The sequence below is a fragment of the Dreissena polymorpha genome, chromosome 1 (genome assembly GCF_020536995.1).
Source record: "Dreissena polymorpha isolate Duluth1 chromosome 1, UMN_Dpol_1.0, whole genome shotgun sequence".
NCBI lineage: Eukaryota > Metazoa > Mollusca > Bivalvia > Myida > Dreissenidae > Dreissena > Dreissena polymorpha.
Genome location: NC_068355.1, coordinates 148,205,015 through 148,215,061, shown reverse-complemented (window position 1 = coordinate 148,215,061; position 10,047 = coordinate 148,205,015). Strand labels below are relative to the sequence as shown.

Genomic DNA, 10,047 nt, shown 5'->3' with positions numbered 1-10,047 from the left:
TATGATTTGAAAAAATCTCAACAAGATGCTATGCAAACTATGTGTAATTTACTGATATTTTAGTCATAAAGCACAGTGTATTAGAATTTATCATACCACCACATTGATATCTGCCTGATAAAACGTTGCATGATATATTTTTAGCTCACTTGAGACTAGACGCACATGAGGACGCTCCAACCCAACCCTCAACCCATAATCTGGGACAAGACTATACGCACATGAGGACGCTCCAACCCAACCCTCAAACCATAATATAGGACAAGACTAGACGCACATGAGGACGCTCCAACCCAACCCTCAAACCATAATCTGGGACAAGACTATACTCACATGAGGACGCTCCAACCCAACCCTCAAACCATAATCTGGGACAAGACTATACGCACATGAGGACGCTCCAACCCAACCCTCAAACCATAATCTGGGACAAGACTAGACGCACATGAGGACGCTCCAACCCAACCCTCAAACCATAATCTGGGACAAGACTAGACGCACATGAGGACGCTCCAACCCAACCCTCAAACCATAATCTGGGACAAGACTAGACGCACATGAGGACGCTCCAACCCAACCCTCAAACCATAATCTGGGACAAGACTATACACACATGAGGACGCTCCAACCCGACCCTCAAACCATAATATAGGACAAGACTATACGCACATGAGGACGCTCCAACCCAACCCTCAAACCATAATCTGGGACAAGACTAGACACACATGAGGACGCTCCAACCCAACCCTCAAACCATAATCTGGGACAAGACTAGACGCACATGAGGACGCTCCAACCCAACCCTCAAACCATAATCTGGGACAAGACTATACTCACATGAGGACGCTCCAACCCGACCCTCAAACCATAATCTGGGACAAGACTATACGCACATGAGGACGCTCCTACCCAACCCTCAAACCATAATCTGGGACAAGACTATACGCACATGAGGACGCTCCAACCCAACCCTCAAACCATAATCTGGGACAAGACTATACGCACATGAGGACGCTCCAACCCAACCCTCAAACCATAATCTGGGACAAGACTATACGCACATGAGGACGCTCCAACCCGACCCTCAAACCATAATCTGGGACAAGACTATACGCACATGAGGACGCTCCAACCCAACCTTCAAACCATAATCTGGGACAAGACTATACGCACATGAGGACGCTCCAACCCAATCCTCAAACCATAATCTGGGACAAGACTATACTCACATGAGGACGCTTCAACCCGACCCTCAAACCATAATATAGGACAAGACTATACGCACATGAGGACGCTCCAACCCAACCCTCAAACCATAATCTGGGACAAGACTATACTCACATGAGGACGCTCCAACCCAACCCTCAAACCATAATCTGGGACAAGACTAGACGCACATGAGGACGCTCCAACCCGACCCTCAAACCATAATCTGGGACAAGACTATACGCACATGAGGACGCTCCAACCCAACCCTCAAACCATAATCTGGGACAAGACTATACGCACATGAGGACGCTCCAACCCAACCCTCAAACCATAATATAGGACAAGACTAGACGCACATGAGGACGCTCCAACCCAACCCTCAAACCATAATCTGGGACAAGACTAGACACACATGAGGACGCTCCAACCCAACCCTCAAACCATAATCTGGGACAAGACTAGACGCACATGAGGACGCTCCAACCCAACCCTCAAACCATAATCTGGGACAAGACTATACTCACATGAGGACGCTCCAACCCGACCCTCAAACCATAATCTGGGACAAGACTATACGCACATGAGGACGCTCCAACCCAACCCTCAAACCATAATATAGGACAAGACTAGACGCACATGAGGACGCTCCAACCCAACCCTCAAACCATAATATAGGACAAGACTAGACACACATGAGGACGCTCCAACCCAACCCTCAAACCATAATCTGGGACAAGACTATACACACATGAGGACGCTCCAACCCGACCCTCAAACCATATTCTGGGACAAGACTATGCTCACATGAGGACGCTCCAACCCAACCCTCAAACCATAATCTGGGACAAGACTATACTCACATGAGGACGCTCCAACCCAACCCTCAAACCATAATCTGGGACAAGACTATACGCACATGAGGACGCTCCAACCCAACCCTCAAACCATAATCTGGGACAAGACTAGACACACATGAGGACGCTCCAACCCAACCCTCAAACCATAATCTGGGACAAGACTAGACGCACATGAGGACGCTCCAACCCAACCCTCAAACCATAATCTGGGACAAGACTATACGCACATGAGGACGCTCCAACCCAACCCTCAAACCATAATCTGGGACAAGACTAGACGCACATGAGGACGCTCCTACCCAACCCTCAAACCATAATCTGGGACAAGACTATACTCACATGAGGACGCTCCAACCCAACCCTCAAACCATAATCTGGGACAAGACTATACACACATGAGGACGCTCCAACCCGACCCTCAAACCATAATCTGGGACAAGACTATACGCACATGAGGACGCTCCAACCCAACCCTCAAACCATAATCTGGGACAAGACTATACTCACATGAGGACGCTCCAACCCAACCCTCAAACCATAATCTGGGACAAGACTATACGCACATGAGGACGCTCCAACCCGACCCTCAAACCATAATCTGGGACAAGACTATACTCACATGAGGACGCTCCAACCCGACCCTCAAACCATAATCTGGGACAAGACTAGACGCACATGAGGACGCTCCAACCCAACCCTCAAACCATAATCTGGGACAAGACTATACGCACATGAGGACGCTCCAACCCAACCCTCAAACCATAATCTGGGACAAGACTATACTCACATGAGGACGCTCCAACCCAACCCTCAAACCATAATCTGGGACAAGACTATACGCACATGAGGACGCTCCAACCCAACCCTCAAACCATAATCTGGGACAAGACTATACTCACATGAGGACGCTCCAACCCAACCCTCAAACCATAATCTGGGACAAGACTATACGCACATGAGGACGCTCCAACCCAACCCTCAAACCATAATCTGGGACAAGACTAGACGCACATGAGGACGCTCCAACCCAACCCTCAAACCATAATCTGGGACAAGACTAGACACACATGAGGACGCTCCAACCCAACCCTCAAACCATAATCTGGGACAAGACTATACTCACATGAGGACGCTCCAACCCAACCCTCAAACCATAATCTGGGACAAGACTATACTCACATGAGGACGCTCCAACCCAACCCTCAAACCATAATCTGGGACAAGACTATACGCACATGCTCTGGGACAAGACTATATGCACATGCTCAAAGCCCAGTTTTCCCAAAACGCGACTCAAATTTTAATGCTTCTCTTACTACATAGAAACCATACAGTGTGAACTTCATTTCAATTTGTAACCCTGATATAGTGATCAGTTATCTCAGCAGTCTCAAACATCTCACTTTTCATTATTCCCCTCAAAATCAGCATTCATATTAGCCGTAAAGAATGTCATAGTGGTATAAAATTGCATAAGCTAAAATTCACCAATCCATACAACTCCATCATCAGACATTCAGTTGCAACCATCCGTTATATATATGAAATTTATGCAACTTTTAATTTATTCAACGTTTTCAAATAAATGAAATTCTTAACATATCATATCTTATTATCCATTCATTTGTAGCCGACCGTCAAATATATATCATACATCAAACATGATACAAAATATATCAAATTTAAAACGCATTTCTACCGAACAAATGTTAAAACATATTCTAGGTCAATCACATTAAATTAAATATATACCCTACAAACACATAACTTTTGTTTATTATAATTTCTCAAATATCAAACATATTTTTTATAGGTCAATGACACAAAATGTTAACCCATTTATGCCTAGTGTCCTGAAAAAAAGGACTTTGCAAACAGCGTAGACCCAGATGAGACGCCGCATGATGCGGCATCTCATCTGGGTCTGCGCTGTTTGCTTTAAGGAATTTCTGTAAGAAATATTCTAAATATAGAAATAAATATACTAGACATCCCTAATTTTGGAAATAAATTGATCCAATCTAGAAGGATGGGAGAGTCCACTTGGCATAAATGGGTTAATGACTATTTGATTGAGAACATTACATCAACAAATAGCCTTCATCAGCTAACCAAACTGATGCGCTACCCTGTCTAATTGGGGATTAGCATGTGAGAGCATCATATGTCAGCGCTAATTAGATAATCTATTTCCAACCGTAATTAATTTATGTATGAAAGGTCTTGTATTAGCAAGGTGTCCCATCAAGCAAATGACACACTTAAGATCAACCCTTTGCATGCTGGGAAATTTGTCGTCTGCTAAAATGTTGTCTGCTTAATTTCTTAAATTAGCATTTTCTTCGATTTTTTTTCAAAAAATACTATCAAAATAGCAAACAGTTTGGATCCTGGTGAGACGCCACGTTCTGTGGCGTCTCATCTGGATCCAAACTGTTTGCAAAGGCCTTCAAAATTTGGTTCCAGCACTGAAAGAGTCAAACAAACCATCAACCACTTTTTCAAAGGTGTATCATGACCCAGCAGAGGTTTGTATAACCCAGCTATGCAGGTTTATGACAATAATACAATGACCCTGTCACAATTTCCATTGAAGTATTGCATTATTGACTCTATCATTACTTTGTATAATGATTGGGTTATGATAGTATAGGTATTGATGTTTGTGTTAATTTGTATGGTATGCCAGTAGTGTAAATGTTGTAGTTTACATTAATCCTTTGCCAGTTTGTTTTCTGTTTTCTTTGGTTGGATTCTTATTGAATGACACTTAATTGTGTGTATTCTTTTACTTGATTTCTCATTATTTGGCAAGATTGTATTTCTTATTCTGTGACTGGATTCTTTATTCTTTGACTTGATTTCTCATACAATTTAGCAATTTTGACTGTATTCTGTATTTCATATTCTGTGACTCCTAGCTGGTTTTATTAATCTTTGACTTGATTTCTTATTAAGTGGATTCATGGATTGGATTCCCTATTCTTTCAATGGAATCTAAAATCCGTTCTTTTTGTCTGAATTCCCATATTATTTGACTGGATTATGTATTATTATATGTTTTTTTACTGTCTTACTGAATTTCTTGTTTATGCTATATACTTTATTAATGTACATAGCCGGATTCCTCATTTGTTTTCTTAAATCTGTAAGCTTAGTAGTCTTTGGCTTCATTTCTTATCCTTTGGGTTAATTCTTAGATCATTTTGCTAATTTTATTCTTTGGATTAATTACAATTTGTTTGTCTGGATTCTGTGTTGGCTTCATTTATCTACCACCTTCCATTCTTTGACTTGATAGGTTTCTATGTCTATACTGCACTCTTGGGATGTATTGATATGGCTTGGTTATGTCATCAGCAAACTTAAGATTTGTTTGAACTGGGGTAACATAAACATTTAGTGCCTGTTGATGTTAAAGAAGGATGTCTAATGCTTTATCCTGGCAACTATCAACCAACTACATGCTGTTGTTTCAATCGCTTACTTTCATTTTATGAAAGTCCAATGTTTACTTCATGCATTTACTTCATGTGTGTTGTAAAGTACATTTTTAAAGTACATTTCTTTTAGGATGGAGATAAATTATTTTACCCTTTCCCACTCAGAAGCAAAGTGAAAATGGCTGTGTGCAAACAGCATAAACCAGAACAGCTTGCGAGTAACTCGAGTCACTTGCGGACTGTTCAGGTTTTATGCTGTTTGCTGCTCATCAGTATCTAAGGGATGGAAATGAAGCCTTTAAAACATGAATTCAAAGGTAGAAAATGGCCATAAATGAGCTTGTCCGGGCCATAACTATGTTGTTCATTGTGAGATTTTAAAATCATTTGGCACATTTGTTCACCATTATTGGACGGTGTGTCGCGCGAAAGAATTACGTCGATATCTGCAACGTCAAGTTCACACTGTGAGTTCAAAGGTCAAAAATGGCCATAAATGATCTTGTCCGGGCCATTACTATGTCATTTATTGTGAGATTTTAAAAAAACCTGGTACATTTGTTCACAGTCATTGGACGATGTGTCATGCGAAAGAATTATGTCGATAACTCCAAGGTCTAGGTCACACTTGGAGTTCACAAGTAAAAAAATGGCCATAAATTTGGACGGCATGTCATGCGAAAGAATTCAAGATTTCAAAAGTCGAAATGGCCATAAATGATAATGGCATTATAATTCTAAAAAATCGCCATAAATTTAATTCTCTTGTTTTGTAAAGACAGCATGCAAAATAGTCTGTGTCAATGCGGCACGTGGGGGTATACATCACGTCTGTGACAAAGCTCTAGTTTGCTTAGTAAAGATCTTCATTAACTTTTATTCAACAAAATAATGGGAGAATGTAGAATATAATCATCGTACCTTTCTGTTGGTGCATTGGTTTTTAGAGCCTTGCATTTTCCTTTAATTTATAAAGGTCATGATATTTCAAACTGTGTTATAGAGTCCCACTTTTGTCAAATAACCCTGAAAATTAGGTTAAACAAGAAGATTACTCATATTTTAATTTATTAATGTGTCATATAATGAAATACAGCATTCTCTTTGCTCCATTATATTATTTTGTATAAAAAGTAGTTTTTTTGTGTCTTAATGTGATTGTATATTTATGATGCATAAAACATGAATACTTTTCACTGTCAAACTATTGTTCTTGCAATTTTATTTTCAGAAATAGTATTTTTTGTGAACACTTAATCTAGTGAATATAATGCTTTTCTTATTGCAAACAAATGTTGTTGTTTTTTACGTTATGTATGAATGACTTTTACTTTATTTCCAGACTGCCGAATGTTTGGTCAGGAAAAAGCATCCCACAATGTTGGGACAGGCCCATGTTTCAGTTTATCGAGACTAGTCGTGAAACACAGACTTCTGATTCATGGAGTGCGGCAAACATATCTGTGCGACTCGTTCACTCCACTGTAAAGACCCGCACGGCATTGAAATGGATATCATCTGACGTTTGCAAACGATGGCTGCATGAGGTCTGCGTCTCACAACCTACATCCCAAGATAGCTTTGTGTGTGATGTTTGTATTGCATAATATAGTTGATGTATTGAAACCAGGCTTTAAAAATAAATCAAGGTCAACTACAATTTAAAATTAAAACTAGAAATGGCGCGGCAGAGGCCGACGAGTATCCCCACGCCGCATGTTTGACCCAGGGGCGCCCTAGGTTTGGTAATGGGGCCATGCATAGTCGAGGCTTTGTTGATTCTGGTGGCGGTGAAAATGTTAAAATCGAAGTCCTTAATACAAGAGTAAAATTCACTTGGATTTAGGTCCTCATCCTGCTCTCCTAAAAAATCTAATACTGAATCAACTTCACTGACGTCCATTATGTACATATCATCCTCATTGGAATGAGATGGCTGAACTTGCTCTGTTATAGCCAATCTTCATGCTTCTGCTTTGGAAAAGTTATGTTTTGAGGTTAAATGGTTGACTAAATAGTAGCGTCTCAGAAATTTTATATCGCAATCTTGTACACAACAATGAAAATGTTAAATTTCATGTCTGTCATTTATGTGCCTGTTCAAGAGTCCTTTTTGCTTTAAATTGTTTGTCACATTTTTCACACTTGAACATTTTGAAAGATTTTCATAATGAGTCTAAAAGTGTGATTGAACAAATTGAAAGTGTCAGCCCTTTTATAGATTCTTGAGGCGCTATTCCATGAGTTTCTCATGCTTTTTATGCTTGACTGCATTCTATCTCTTCTCTAAAATACAGGTGTCCCTTTGCACCAATATTTTATAATCCCTTGTATAAACATTAGATGGATGAGCTAAACCATTTCACAGATGAATAAACACAAATAATTGACTACTAAATACATCTCTGCGCCACTACTGTGTAACTCTACATATGTTTTCAATACACAAGCTTCATTGTTGAAATATTCCTTTGTCCGATGAAAATGCTTGCACTTCTTCTGATTGGGTAGATAACCACTTAATAGATTTCGAAATTTAAACGCGGACCTTAAGTTCAAGGTCAAGGTCACAGGGGTCAAAACTTTTTAATGCGCATGGAAAGGTCTTGTCCAGATACACATGCATACCAAATATGAAAGCAATATCTGAAGGTACACAGTAGGTATGAGCCTTTTTCGAATCGTGTTTGCAGATTTCGAAACCTAAATGCTGGCCTAAAGTTCAAGGTCAAGGTCACAGGGGTCAAAAATTGTATGCGCATGGTAAGGTGTTGTTCAGATACACATGCATAGCAAATATTATACCAATATCTGAAGGGACACAGTAGTTATGAGCCTTTTTCGAATCGCGGTCGCAGATTCAGAAACCTGAACGCTGACCTCAAGTTCAAGGTCAAGGTAGCATGTACAAAATTGTATGCGCATGAAAAGATGTTGTCTAGATACACATACATACCAAATATGACAGCAATATCTGAAGGGACACAGTAGTTATGAGCCTTTTTCGAATCGCGGTCACAGATTTCAAAACCTTAAAACTGGCCCAAAGTTCAAAGTCAAGGTCACAGGGATAAAAATTTTCATGCCCATGGAAAGGTGTTGTCCAGATACACATGCAAACCAAATATAAAAGCAATATCTGAAGGGACACATTAGTTATGAGCCTTTTTCTAAATCGCGGTCGCAGATTTCGAAACCTGAAAACTGACCCCAAGTTCAAGGTCATAGGGGTAAAAAAATTGTGTGCGCATGGATAGGTGTTGTCTAGATATACATACATACCAAATATGAAAGCAATATCTGAAGGGACACAGTAGTTATGAGCCTTTTTCGAATCGCGGTCACAGATTTCGAAACCTTAAAACTGACCCAAAGTTGAAGGTCAAGGGTAAAAAATTGTATGCGAATGGATAGGTGGTGTCTAGATACACATGCATACCAAATATGAAAGCAATATCTGAAGGGACACAGTAGTTATGAGCCTTTTTCGAATCGGGGTCGCAGGAAAATCACTGACCCGGCCCCACCCTGACCCCAATAACTTTTGGCCAAGGGGTCAGATCAAAATTCCGTCGCTGTCACCGTCGTATATATGCTCATAGCTACCATGTGTGTAAGTTTCAAGGTTCTAGTGCTTATAGTGTAGGAGATAATAGTGTCCAGGACGGACAGATAGACAGACGGCGGAGCTAAACACAATATCCCCACGCTTTTAAAAAAACATGGGGATAAAAAAAAAGGGTAAAGATGAGTACTAAAATTTTGTGTGTACATGGTTTACCTGCATAAATAGTTTGAAATTGCATACATATTTAAATTTTAGAACAACAAAGTAAATGTTGAAAATGGTTCATGATAGTTCTTTGTATATTGTTAAATCACTCATTTTAGGGCAATTATAATTTTTTGTTTAAAAAGGCAATCTTACTCAACATCTGCGGATTTAAGGTGATACATGTATTGATACTGATTTTAAGTTGATGCCATGTTTTATACAGATAACTTGAATGTACCGATAGTTTTCAATTCATTGCTTTGTAACTGAAATAATAAATTTTTTACCACCTTCCTGTTACTTTTAATTTAGTGTTTTGTGGCAAAAAGAGATTTTCATGTTAAAAAGTATGCATTATTCAAGATAGATTAAATCAAAGACAACTGTTGATACCTGCACATGGATATTTCATTCCTTATGTGTGTAATTTCCTATCCTTGACATGCATAAGTAATCATGTAAGAAACAATTTGTTTGCAGCTGGTTGTTACTGCATGTGTAATTTCTATTCAAAATGATGGTTTTAATAACATGTGATTCAATGAGAAATGCATTTCTCAACTGAAACATTTCTTAATTTATATATAAATCATATTTACTATATCATGTGCTCATGCATACATGTTGCTTATTGTTGATGTCTTAATAAACCAAGAGTATATTATCAATATGTGTTGTTGCTCGAAAATATGTTTTTGTAGCAGGAAGTGCTTTGGGCTCGATTAATCTGAGAACTCAACAAAATATTAATAAAATCCTTCTG

General features: G+C 39.5%; 1 long non-coding RNA gene across 1 annotated transcript; it reads right to left on the bottom strand.

Moving 5' to 3' along the window:
• Positions 1 to 8,361: 8,361 nt before the first annotated feature.
• Positions 8,362 to 9,036, bottom strand: LOC127855082 (uncharacterized). Its single transcript, XR_008037343.1, has 2 exons — positions 8,867 to 9,036; positions 8,362 to 8,540 (listed from the first exon to the last, which is right to left on the bottom strand). It is a non-coding gene; the product is annotated as an uncharacterized LOC127855082 (long non-coding RNA).
• Positions 9,037 to 10,047: the final 1,011 nt, after the last annotated feature.